At 47.0% G+C, this 13,915-nt stretch overlaps 1 protein-coding gene across 2 annotated transcripts in view; it reads right to left on the bottom strand.

Moving 5' to 3' along the window:
* LOC130455922 (tripartite motif-containing protein 59-like) overlaps positions 1-4,581 on the bottom strand; it is a 54,615-nt gene extending 50,034 nt beyond the window's left edge. The window contains exon 1 of one of the 2 annotated variants that reach the window (XM_056808253.1): positions 4,288-4,544. The gene's annotated coding sequence lies outside the window, so the exon portion shown is untranslated. Of the gene's footprint in view, positions 1-4,287 lie in introns of both variants that reach the window. The other variant, XM_056808251.1, reaches the window with a different exon arrangement.
* Positions 4,582-13,915: the final 9,334 nt, after the last annotated feature.

Raw genomic sequence — 13,915 nt, forward strand, 5'->3', positions numbered from 1 at the left:
GGCATTTTCTAAGTGCCAGACACAGGAAGCACAAAGCCTGACCATTCATTGTGCCCTCAAGTGCTAGGAGCCATCAGTCCAGGAAGCCTTGACAGACTCACTCGTGGTAGCTGGGGAGACCAGAGTGGTCCTTGGAGACATGACTGCCCACTCTATCCCCCTTGCATGACTCCTTTCATCAATGCCCCTTACCTGTGAATTGACATGATTATTATTCCCTAGTCTCAAGAAATAATGCAAGAGCAAAACACATGTATGTACCCTCATTTCCCAAAACATCACCAAGATCAGACACTCAAACCCAATCCCAAAATACTATCATGGGTTAACGTAGTTCCAGGTACATAATTCCCAGCAAAACCATAGCTATAGGCCAAGCCCAAAACTTTCTCATGAAGCCGGCACACAAATCAATCATAGAGGCCCATACAATAGGTACAGGTATAGTACAGGTACACGGAAGCTTCAATATGCCTCAGTGACTCAATTACACAAATCGGTAACTCCCTAGACACCACTAGTCTGAATTTGAATTCTGTTCCCAGACCCCTCAGCCTCAATGATATGACTGTTGAATTGTCCAAGAACTGCTGATTATTCCATCTTATCAAAAACAATACCTTATTTTCCTTGATAAGAGCTGGGGCTGAACCCTGATCTCACTCAAGGAACATGCCAACAACCAGATCTTTAGAATGGATGGATAGCATTAGCAGAAGCCTGTAAAGGCCACCCACAGAAAAGAGGGTTTCAACAAGGCCTTAATGGAAGTGAGGGACTCCCCAGGAGATTGAATCCAAGGAGGCTAAGTAGAGGCTAATGATGGGCAGCCAGAGTCTGGGTGTCTGCCTAGCTGTATGACCCTGGGCCAGTCACTTAACCCCCTGTGCCTTGCCCTGTTGCTCTTTAAGACAGAACTGAAGTGACTCCATAAAAAAGGGAAGAAGCTGATGGCAGTGAGTTCTTCCAAAAATAAAAAAGGCCTGTGAAATCAGCCCAATCATTTAACACCAAACCAAAAGGCAGGCATTTGGCTGGAATCTTTTCCAAGGGCAGATCAGAACAGGCCAACCAAGCTTGATCCAAGACTCCTGTTCCAAGGAGAGGTTTTTTGTAAAATGGAATCCTTGTGCAGCCTTCATCCATCAAACCTTAACTTTTATAGCCTGCAGGAGGACAGTACAGGTGGCCCCAGGCCCAGTGGTCAGCTTCCACCAGGCTGGGACACATGTGGATGTAGAACCAACAAGGCACCCTTCGGGCTAGAGGAGCAAATCTGCATCCCAACTGCCTTGCCAACTGAAGAGCTGCTCCCGGAAAGTCCTTCCAGACGCTCCTGTTCGACATTATTTCCTCCCCAAAGCACGGGCGCCTCTCATGGCCAAAGCCAAGGGTTCAGCGGCCATCCTGAGCCCATGGCTATCTCCCAGGTCTGGCCACCCGGGGTATTTCCCCCCCCCCCCAGCCTCTCAGCCGGACCCTTCAGAATGGCAGGGAAGGACGCTAAGGCTTTGGGAAACAGACAATAGAGCTCCGGGAGTCCCAGCCCGGTCTGAAGCTGGTGGGCACACGGTGTGGGGTCGGGATGTCCCTCCACAACTAGTCCTGCTGGCCTCCCCCAGAGGGGCCTCAGATCACTGGGGAAAGTACCGAGCCAGAGTGAGGCACAAGTGGGCGGGGGTCACGGTATTGGGATCCCCAGCGCAAGGGGAAGGGGGAGGGGGTGAGTAAAGGAACACAAAAGAGGTCAAACCTGAGCCTACGGAAAGGACGCCGAGTGGGGGAAAGTGAGGTAGGGGGCGCCTGGGAGGAGCTACCAAGTCACCGCGAGGATGGCGTCTAGGCGAGGGCGCAACAAGGGTTTGGTTTGGTTTGGAAGTCCAGGCCCCTCCCTCCCGCAGGACCCAGCGCCCTTCCACCCCCTCTCCCCCCCCCCCCAAAGGGAATCGGTGGAACTTTTCTTTCCAGGGAAGACAGACAAGACGCTGGCCACGGGGATCCAGCCCGCTCCGCACCCCAGAATCCGTCCTCGACCCCAGCTTCAATACCGAACAAAGGGAAAAGCATTAGCAGAAGCCTGTAAAGGCCACTCACAGAAAAGGGGGTTTCAACAGGGCCTTGATGGAAGTGAGGGACTCCCCAGGAGATTGAATCCAAGGAGGCTAAGTAGAGGCTAATGATGGGCAGCCAGAGTCTGCCTAGCTGTATGACCCTGGGCCAGTCACTTAAAACCCTGTTCCTTGCCCTGTTGCTCTTCTAAGACAGAACTGAAGAGATTCCATAAAAAAGGGAAGCTAATGGCAGTGATTTCTTCCAAATTCGGTGAAAGATATTATTGGCTTAACTTTCAGAGCCAATTGGCAAACAGCTTGTCCTCAAATTGGAAGCATCCCTGTAAGAGTTTCTAATGTATCACCTGTTCTTTGTAGTAAATGAGATTGCCGAGCATGGCCTGTGTTTTCTGTCTATGGAATCTAGAAACCCCAAACCTGACAGGCTACCTGATGCCTATTGGGGGTTCCAGATCCCACTAAGCACAGGTTCTGGGGTTCTAGATTCCATGTTGGCAGAACCCACCTCTAAGAGCTGTCAAAGCCCTGTGAAGTCATCAGCCAATCACTGAGCAACACCAAACCAGCATGCAGGTATTTGGCTGGAATCCCTTTTCCAAGGGCAGAACAGAACAGGCCAACCGAGGCTTGGCCAAGACTCCTGTTCCAAGGAGAGCTTCTTTGTAAAATGGAATCACTCTGGGGCTTTGCAGCCTTCATCCATCAAAAGTTAACTTTTATAGCCTCCAGGAGGACAGTACAGGTGGCCCCAGGCCCAGTGGTCAGCTTTCACCAGGCTGGGACAAATGTGGATGTAGAACCAACAAGGCACACTTCGGGCTGGAGGAGCGACCTGAGCCCTTGGTTGTCTCCCAGGCCTGGCCACCTGGGGCATCAGTCTGGTGCTCCTCGGTGGCACCCCTCAGCTGGCCCCTTCTGAATGGCAGGGAAGGAGGCTAAGGGAACCTAAGGAGTCCCCGAAGTCCGGGCCTGGTCTGAAGCTGGTGGGCATGTGGTGTGGGGCTGTGATGTCTCTCCAGATCTAGTCCTGCTGTCCTCCCCCATTGGGGCTTCAGCTCACTGGGCAAAGTCCCAGAGGCAGAGTAAGGCACAAGTGGGCGGGGTGGGGGAGGTCATGGTGTTGGGAAGGTGAGGGGAGAGGGGGGCGGGGACAGACAAGTAAAGGAACAGACAAAAAGTCTGGGGAAAGGACGCCCAGATGGGGGAAACTAAGGTAGGGGGCACATGGGAGGAATGACCTAGTCATGGGGAGGATGGTCAAGGTCAGGAAGAAATAAGAATTTGAGGTCCGGGCCCCTCCCTCCCAAAAAGGGACTCAAAGGCACTTTCCTTTCAGGGAAGACAGACAAGACGCTGGCCACGGGGATCCAGCCCGCTCCGCACTCCAGAATCTGTCCTCCACCCCAGCTTCAATACTGATCGGTCCCCAGCCTGGAGACGGGGAGCAGCACAGTATAGGATTGAATTTTGGCGGCTCCCCAGAGCAGGAGGCCAAGCCTGAAGCACTTTCCATCTCCGCATAGTCGTCCCCGCCCCCTCTCCCGCCGCCCCCTCCCGAGCGGCGCCTCTTTACAAAGTTAATGACCGTCTGCATCTGGAATGGGCCGCAGCCACACGAAGCGCAGGCTCCGAGGTGATGGCGGCAGCGGGGAGGACTGCAAAGGAAGGACCGGCTCCATTTCCTGGCTCAGAAGCAGATTGGGTGTCTCCGGAGATGAACCCCCGAATGTCTCAGACTAAGACACACGGACTGGCACGTTGAGGAAAGCTGTCTGCCGAGAAATCGCTCTGGAGGCTTCGCTCCAGGCTCTCTCCCTGACCTGTTCTCGACTCCGGAATTCCAAGCTGACTGGCAGGGGGTCGAGGCTCTCCCAGCCCCGGGGCCAACACCTTGGTGGGCGGGTGCGCCAGAGGGCCCAAGTGTTCAGCGCCGGGTCACCTCCTACCTAATTGATACCGTGCGGGGAATGGGCCGATTTATCCCAAAGATCGCACTGGATGCTTTAAGAACAGGGTCTCCGGGAAGTCAGTGTAGAAAGAGTGAAGGAAGAAACTCGGAGGGCGGCTAGGCAGGAAGTCATTTACTCCCGGTCCGGCTCAGTGCGGCGGGGACTTTAGCCCGCAGGCCTCGCCTGCAGGCCACCGGCCTGGGCCAGTCCCTCCTGAGGCTAGTCTTTTCAGAAACCCAACAGCTAAGAGCCAACCTTTCACTCACCGCAGCGGCAGTCCAAAGAGATATCAGAAGAGCCTGGCCAGGAACAGGGTCTCCGGGTCAGTCAGCGCGTTCTCCACTAGCTCCACTCCAAGAACAGGAACTCTGGATAGAACTGAAGTCAGGAAGCTGTCATTGCCCTTTAAATACACTCTCTTTGGAGTCCCCTCCTGTGCCCTCCCCCAGTTCCCCTCTGATTGGTCACCACTAGAGTGCCTGTGGCTCACGGATCTCCCACCAAAGGATTGAGTGGGATGTGGACACTTTGGGTGATTAGATCTACAGATGGGCGGGGCTGACAATTTACTCATTTTCCCAATCCCGGCAGAGTTCCATTGAATCTTCACAATACCCTTCCCACTCCTCCCTTGTTAATCCCTAATAATTTATCAGTTCAGCTAGAGCTAGCTAGGTCTGGGTCAGTTACTGGAGCCATCAAAGGTTGGGGGGATCATAGCTCTCCCCAAAAGAGGGTTAACCTGTGGATCCCAGTGATCCAAACTGCCTAATCCAAGGAACAGCACCTCTCCTCGGAGGAGGGACAAACCCAGGGCTTTGAAGAGAACTGGCACTTGGTGTTCCTGATTGGGGGGACAGGAGGTCATCCTACTGGGGCTTTCCCTTCCACCTCTTGTCCTCTACCTCACAGAATCATTCTCTCAAGAGACATATCCCTCAGGGAGACAAGACTGGGTTACTTTCCCCAAAGGGAAAAGAGGGGAAGATCCATCTCCTCCCTCTCTCCATTCTCTCTTTCCCTCCATTTCCTCTGGGTGTATGGGTGTTCCCTGTTTGGCCATACATAACATCTGTGAACTTGCTTCTCTCAAGAAATTTCTAAGGATCATTTTGCTTTCCTCCCCTCCCCTCTCCCACCACCTTTCCCTCTCCCATAGCCAATGCACGATTCCATTGGTTATCACATGTGTTCTTGACTGGAACCCATTTCCCTGTTGTTGGTATTTGCATTAGAGTGTTCATTTAGAGTCTCTCCTCAGTCATATACCCTCCACCCCTGTAGTCAAGCAGTTGCTTTTCATCCATGTTTTTACTCCCACAGTTTATCCTCTGCTTGTGGGTAGTATTTTTTTTAGATCCCTGCAGATTGTTCAGAGACATTGCATTGTCACTAATGGAGAAGTCCACCACCTTCGATTGTACCACAGTGTATCAGTCTCTGTGTACAATGTTTTCCTGGTTTTGCTCCTTTCACTCTGCATCAATTCCTGGAGGTTGTTCCAGTCTCCATGGAATTCCTCCACTCTATTATTCCTTTGAGCACAATAGAATTCCATCACTAACACATACCACAATGTGTTCAGCCATTCCCCAATTGATGGGCATCCCCTGGTTTTCCAATTTTTGGCCACCACAAAGAGCGCAGCTATGAATATTCTTGTACAAATCTTTTTCCTTATTATCTCTTTGGGGTACAAACCCAGCAGTGCTATGGCTGGATCAAAGGGCAGACAGTCTTTTATCACCCTTTGGGCATAGTTCCAAATTGCCCTCCAGAATGGTTGGATCAATTCACAACTTCACCAGCAATGAATTAATGTCCCTACTTTGCCACATCTCCTCCAGTATTCATTACTTTCCTTTGCTGTCATGTTAGCCTATCTGCTAGGTGTGAGGTGATACCTCAGAGTTGTTTTGATTTGCATCTCTCTGATTATAAGGGATGTAGAGCACTTTTTCATGTGCTTATTAATAGTTTTGATTTCTTTGGCTGGGAACTGCCTGTTCATGTCCCTTGCCCATTTATCAATTGGAGAATGGCTTGATTTTTTGTACAATTGATTTAGTTCTTTGTAAATTTGAGTAATTAAACCTTTGTCAGAGGTTTTTATGAAGATTGTTTCCCAATTTGTTGTTTCCCTTTTGATTTTGGTTACATTGGTTTTGTTTGTACAAAAACTTTTTAATTTGATGTATTCCAGATTATTTATTTTGCATTTTGTAACTCTTTCTAATTCTTGCTTGGTTTTGAAGTCTTTCCCTTCCCAAAGCTCTGACATGTATACTGTTCTGTGTTCGCCTAATTTTCTTATAGTTTCCTTCTTTATGTTCAAGTCATTCACCCATTTTGAATTTATGTTGGTGTAGGGTGTGAGGTGTTGATCTAAGCCTAATCTTTCCCACACTGTCCTCCAATTTTCCCAGTAGTTTTTATGAAATAGTGGATTTTTGTCCCAAAAGCTGGGATCTTTGGGTTTGTCATATACTGTCTTGCTGAGGTTGCTTGCCCCCAGTCTATTCCACTGATCCTACTTTCTGTCTCTTAGCCAGTACCAAATTGTTTTGATGACCGCTGCTTTATAATATAGTCTGAGATCTGGGACTGCAAGGCCCCCTTACTTTGTATTTCTTTTTCATGATTTCCCTGGATATCCTTGATCTTTTGTTCTTCCAAATGAACTTTGTTTCCAGTGAATAATGTTTGGAAATGACCAAATAAAATAATGTTTAAAATTTAAAAAGAAAAAAGAAAAAAATCAACTTTACTTACACTGCCATGTGTTTTCTGTTCTACCTCTTATCAATTATTACAAAGAACACCTGTGCTACAAAGCTTGCTATTTTTACTAAAAACAGAAGCATGTAATAAAACAAAGTGTATTATTAAAAAAAAAAAAGAAATCTCTAAGGAAAAAGACTTGTACAAGAATATTCATAGCTGTGCAGTTTGTGGTGGCAGAAAACTGGAAAATGAGGGGCTGCCCTTCGATTGGGGAATGGCTGAACACATTGCTGTATATGATGGTGATGGAATACTCTTGTGCTCAAAGGAACAATAAAGTGGAGGGATTCCATGTGAACTGGAAAGACCTCCAGGAAGTGATGCAGAGTGAAAGGAGCAGAACCAAGAGAACATTGTACACAGAGACTGATACACTGTGGTATAATCGAATGTAATGGACTTCTCTACTAGAAGCAATGCACTGACTCAGGACCATCATGAGGGACTGAGGAGAAAGAAGGCTCTCCACATCCAGAGGAAGAACTGTGGGAAAAGAAACACAGAAGAAAAACAACCGCTTGATCACATGGATCGGTGGGGCTAAGACTGGGAAAGTGGACTCTAAAAGATCACCCTAGTGCAAAGACTAATAATAAGGAAATGGGTCTTGATTGATGCCACATGTTAAACCAGTGAGACTAAGCATAGGCTAAGGATCTTTAGTATCCATGGTAAGCAGCCCCTTCTCTTACACCCAGCCTCTAGCTATGATTCCTTTCCCAAACTTGATTGTATCCTGTCCTGGTAGTTTGAACACTTCCATTTTCTTTGTAACTATAGTGATGCCAATCATCTTTCCCTTCCCCTGGACTCCCCAAATGGTATAGAGGTTCCCCAAATGCTTTTGTTCCTTGGAGTCGTCATCTAGCGTTGTGGCAGTCCCAGGGATAACATCCCCAGAGTCCAGTGTTTGAACCCTGAAAAAGTTGTGACACCTGACTCTCAGTAAAGAATTAAATACTGTAGGCATCCCTATCCTGATGAAAGACTTGGTTTTTCTGACTACTTAATAGTTCTGTGTTATTTCCAAGTTAACAAAATAAAGGACAAGCAGCTGGAAAGAAGGCAGAGTGCTTTGGGACTCGACTCAACCTTTCAGATCTGGCTGTTTGGGGTTTAGCTTCAGGGTATCCTTTCCTTTTCCTTTCTCTACCTTCCTTCCCCCTTTCCAATTAAATATCTTAGTTTCAGTCAGATTTGGGTGTTGGTTTACTTTCTTTCAAAGAAAGGTTGGGTGATTAGGAACAGGATTCAAGGGTGAATCCTGTCTCGTTTGTGGCAGCAAAACTGATCTGCCAGGATCATCCACAGAAGAGGGCTTGATTCCAACCCTCTCTGCCTGGGACAACTGATCAGGGATGTGATGAACATGTTCCCTGTGGTTGGGCTTACATTGGGGCTCCAGGGGTGTAAGTTACTAACATTATCAATTGAGGAGAGCCATAGAAAGTGACTTTCTGTCACTCCAGGTTGCCTCAAGCTCTGGTGTCAGCTACCCCCAAGGAGGGCAAGCTCTTGCCATCTTTCCTTTCCCCCTTTCAGCTCACAGGTCACTCTATTTCTGCCATATGGTTTCACTGGAGTTTACAGCTTTCCAGTGATACAAAATTGTCAACCCTTCCCCACTTCTACAAAGGAAAGTATCTCCTCCCCTTCCATTTTCACAATAAGGTTGTGCAAGGAGCTTCCACTGTGAGTTAGAGAAAATCTGGTGAATTTATTTCTTGAAAACATCCTCGCAGGCAAGAGTTCCAGACAGGAATAACAGGGAGGGGCTGATGCTTCACAATGGACCCAAAAGGGAAAGACCCAGCCCAGGGCTGGGCCACCTGGGTAAAGGACTTTAGCCTAGGGGGAGAAACCATTGGGACAAAAGAGATACTTAATGTTGGGTGTGACTAGCGATTTCCCCCCAAACTACAGGGATGACTATTCTCTGGTGAAGTAGGTCCTTCCCCCAGGGAGAAACTCTCCTGTGTCAAGGTCAAAACCTGGGTTTCTACAGCCCCAGGAAATAAAGGGGCCTTCTGGATTCCATGTTGACACCTCAAAGAGGCTTTTTGTTTACTTGTCTAGAAGTCCTGATCTCTGACAAGACTCACAAAACCAGAGATCTGACTATCTGCTTAACTAACTAGAGTGGGTTATCAAAAAAGGAGAAAGAGGAAGGACTCACAGATGCACTGAGCCCTTACCTAAAGCCTGGGGTTGTTTCCTAGGGATACCCAGAGTCACAGATGACCAAACCCTTGGGTTTACCTTCACCCAGGGGACCTCTGACAGGTGGATCTCAGGAGGGTGGTCTCTGTACTTCAGGGAAAAGCAGGTCTACTCCAAGGCAAATTCTCCCCTTAACTTGGAAATAACAGAACTATTAAATAGTCAGAAAAAAACACGTCTTCAATCAGGATAGGGATAAGTCCTATTTGGCCCTTTACTCAGAGTTAGGGTCCACAACTTTTTCAGGATGCAAACCCTGGACACTGGGGATGTTATCCCTAGGGAGTGCCACAATGCTAGACGAGGACTCCAAGGAACAAAAGAATTTGGGGAAGCTATACACCACTCTAGATGACCTGGGGGCTTAGAGTGAGAGGGACAGTTGATTGACTTTACAATGGTAAGAAAGGAAAATGAGGAATTCCCAAAAGGAATAACAGTAAAGGGACAGATGCCCTAGAATGGACACAAAAGGGAAAGCCTCAGCCCAGGGCTGGGCTGCCTTGGTAATGGACCTTAGTCTAGGGGGGAAATCAATGGGACAAAAGAGATACTTAACATTGGATGGGATTAGCTGCTCCCACCCAAACTACCAGCCATTGTCTGGTGAAGTGGGACCTTCCCTCCAGGGGAAACCTCTCCTGGGACAAGGTCAAAACCTGGGGTTTCTACCCTCAAACTAAGTAAACTGGGGACTTCTAGATTTCCATGTTGACACTCCAATAGGGAAAATGTCAGAGCAAAGACCCTCCTCCTTCCAGCTCAGATCCAGAGAGACACAGTTAAAAAGCAGCCAAACCCCAAGATCCTTTTTCCTTCCAGAATCTTGCCCAGGGCTTGTATCCAAATTCTCCTCCTTTCCTTTTAAAGTGAATCCATACAGTTTTCTCTATCCCTTACCTCATTCCCTCCTCTGAGCAGCTGACCCAATCTATGGATTTGTCATAGGCTCATCACTACACAAATCCCCCCCTTTTCTTAACCCATTCTACCTTACCCACTACCCACAGTTCTTATCTAAAACTTAACTACCTGTTCCTCTCTATCACCTACCTTACACTAAAGAATTTAGGGGAAAAGGAAAATAGAATAAGCAATTACATAAAGGAAAACAAATACAAAAGTTGCAATAACAATAATGAAACTCAACCTACAGAATATGACCAAAAATTGTAAAGAGAAAGTTACAAATAACACAATGTAGCTCGTGCTTATACATTAAAGAAAAATACCTCTCCAGCCATGCCAAAAAAAAGGTATACAAAATGTATCTTAAGCTCTTGGATGAAACAATTGCAAACTTCTGATGATTAAAGACGACCTCCCCAGAAAACTGGTCAGAGAGGAAATCTCATCAGTACAAGGGAGAATATTTGATGAAAAACGCTTCCTCTGGTCACTTTGGAGATCATGATGATGATGGTGATGATAGCTACAGTTCACATTTATATAATTAATCTAATGTAGAATTATAATAGCTTCTACATAATGTCTGATTATCAATAGATGATCTGATGTATGATACAATGCTTCTAGGGTTTGAGAAGCACTTTACATTATCTTGTTTGATCCTCACCACAACCAGGAAGGTAAATGCTTTTGTTATTCTCCTTTTATAGATGATGAAATTGAGTCTCAGAGACACTGAATGCCTTTTTCCAAAGGATGATAGAAATGTTTAAGGTGGGACTCGAACCCAGGACTTAGCCACTATCTTGAAGGAGACAATGTGGCTGAGTGTTATTGGTTTGAATACCATAATTCTTTTTGTCTCAAACATCTTAACATTCTGGAAAACATTCAATTCTATCTTCCAGAAGTAGAAGATGTGGAGCAGGTTGTGGATGATGAACTAGAAGAAAAGGTGCAAACTCTCCTTGAAACCCTGTAATTTCCTTGAGGTGAATGGCATGGACTGCTGAAGAAGTATTCAGCCAGAATATGGGACAGTTTTAATAGTGTCTCTATAAAGGTTCCTAAAGTTTTGTTTTCTGTTTAAAAACACACACACACACACACACACACACACACACACACACACACACACACACACGAGGCCCAAGAAAAGCAGAGGAGCTTTTTTTTTTTTTTAAATAGACTGACCCATTTTTATTTTATGAACCAAATAGAAGGGTACTAATTACAGAGGAGATAGGGAGAACCATTTCTTGTTCTCCTCCTCCTTGGCCAAAGTCTTGATGATCTTCTTTCTTAGCCTGTAGAAGCTCTTCCTAGCTCTTTCTTGCTTCCTTAGTCTTAGATCTGGGAGCTTCAGCCTGGTCAGCCAGGAGTTTCTTCCAATCCTTGTCTGCCTTCAGTTTATGAATATGCTCCATGAGGATCCACCTGTTCTTGAACACATTTCCCTTCACCTTCAAATACAGACTATAGTACCCTGAAAATTCTAAATGCAACAGATGTCAAATAACGGGAGCTTTTCATTCTGCAAAGTTAAGTGGATGATAAGTGAAAGGCCACTTCTAACATTCTTTTTGGGGGCCTTGTCGTTCTTCTGTGGGATGCCCCTTGACACTGATGCTCTCTCTTTTCCTTCCATTCTCTCCTCTCTGCTTTTGGACCCTTCCCTTTCCTGGGTGTTGTTATGGGCATGGAAAAGGATACCCTTTTGGGTTCGGGAAGGATGCCTTTTGCAAGCATGCAATGACTCCAAACTTAGCTTAAAAACAAAAAGAGAAATTTATTAATTTAGAAAGTAATGTTGAGAGTGGCCAGGAGGATAGCAAGGTAGAACAGCAAGATGGGGAGCAGTTCCCTGGGAGGACAGCATGAAAGGAAAGGCTGTTCCTCCATGGGGACAGCATGGATGGAGAGGCTGCCCCCCAGAGGACATCAGTTCTGGGGATTATATACTCTTTAGATGCTATGTCCTGGTGTGGACATGACCAGAATGTTAGTACCTCAGGCATTTGGTGGAGTGGGGTGGTCATCTGACTGGGGCCTGCCTGGAGGCATCAAGATTCATTTCTTTGTCCACCTTAAATCTAGAGGACAAAAGAGGGTAAACATCTCAGGACCCTGGGTGGGGCCATTGGGTGTTTCTAGGTTAAGAGTCACAAGGATGCAAGGGCAAAGGAGTTTCCCTGATAATAGTTGGCCTGGGTTTCTGGGGGTACAGTGCCCATGTCAGGTGTCCTCTCGCCTGTTTGATGATTCACCTCCAGATCCCGACCACTGACTCAGGCTCTCCGCAGACTCTGTCTGTCCTGGGCCCTTCTGTGCAGAGGTTGATCAGATCTACTCGTCCAGCCCTCACCTTCTCTTGCCCAGCATCACTGCCTGCCCACTGGACGTTCCAAACAGGATGTCTCAGAGTTGTCTCAAGCTCAACATATCCAAAACGAACTTCAGACTCTTTCTTCCCAAACCTTCCCCTTTTCTAGACTCCCCCCTCAGTATCAAGAGAACCAGCAGTCGCACCAGGTTCCCAACCTCACTTACACTCCCGCCACACATCCAGTCTGGTGTCAGATCTTATTTCTACATTCTTAACATCTTGGTGCTTCAGCATCACACTGTCAGGCAGATACAAGTTTGAATATGACCTGAGATACTTCCTGGCTGTGTGACTCTGGGAACTTCACTTCACCCTATTTGCTTCAATTTCCCCCATCTGTCAAATGAGCTGGAGAAGGAATTGGCCAACCACTCCAGTGTCTGCCCAGAAAACACCAAATGGGGTTCTGAAGACAAGACTGGATTGTGGTGAAGATGAAAGGAATCACTCTTTGTAAAGCACTTTGCAAATGAAATGCTAGCTATTATTATCTGTTTACAAATCACCTCCTCCCCACTCATATAACTCCAGCCTCCTATTCCTTGCCTTCCCTCTGAACTACTGTGATAATCTCCTGGTCAGTCTCTTGGCCTCAAGGGTCTCCCTGTTCATAGCTGCCAAAAATCCTCTTCCTTGAGTGCACATCCGATGACCATGTTACTCTCTTGTGCTCTAAACCCCTGTGGCTCCCAGTTTCCTGCTGGATCAAATATAAAATCCCCTTATTTGGCTTTTCAAGTCTTCTTCACAAGGATCCTGACCCTTTGGTTTCCTGCCATCCCCAGAGGGCCTAGGCTCCAAGATGCTGGTCTTCTTGCTGTTCCTTGCAGAAGATGCTTCATCACAGAAGGGGCCTTATCCTCTGTGCCTGGAATCCTTCCATGTCTCCACACCAAGCTTCCTTCCAGATCTCCCTGGAGCCTTAATCTTCTAAAGATATCTTTCCTGGTCCCCCAGTGGAGGCAGTGCCTTCCCTCTGAGATGATCTGTCATAGACACACCAAGTCTTGTGGTTTACCTGTTGTCTCTCCCATGAGAAAATGGGAGCTCCTTGAGGGCAGGAACCAAATTTTCACCCTCTCTGTATCCTCAGGGTGCCAGGGGCCCGATACAGCTTATAGATTGTCTGACTGAAATTGTAAATTTCTTAAAAGTTTGCTTCTCCTTTCAAGTTGACAGTCAAGTCTGCCTTCAAAACCATCGTGCTCGTTTTCGTGCTTTTGAATTTCTGTCTGCTCCCTTCTGTATGTTTTTATGAATGCTTCCATGACACTCTTTGATCTCTTTCCTTCCTCTTCCTGAAAACACCAGCTCTATCCCCCTCATCCCTATTCCTCCATCCCTCTGCAAACAAGGGAGGGGAAAAGAAAAAGAAAATCCATGCCTGTGTGTGTGTGTCTCCTTCTGCCTCTCTGTCAGGGGGAGGGTAGATGGCCCTTCCTTTGGCATTGTGGTTGGGCATCACAAGCTTGTAAAGTTCTGTAAATCGTTCAATGTTGTCTTTCTTTAGGGTGTTGTTAAGGCCTGGGATAGGAGCAAGACTTGTGACCCCATGAGGCTAGGGGGCAAACTCCCAGTGGAGAAAGCCATCGTCT

The sequence above is a fragment of the Monodelphis domestica genome, chromosome 8, assembly GCF_027887165.1.
Source record: "Monodelphis domestica isolate mMonDom1 chromosome 8, mMonDom1.pri, whole genome shotgun sequence".
In the NCBI taxonomy this organism is placed as follows: Eukaryota; Metazoa; Chordata; class Mammalia; order Didelphimorphia; family Didelphidae; genus Monodelphis; species Monodelphis domestica.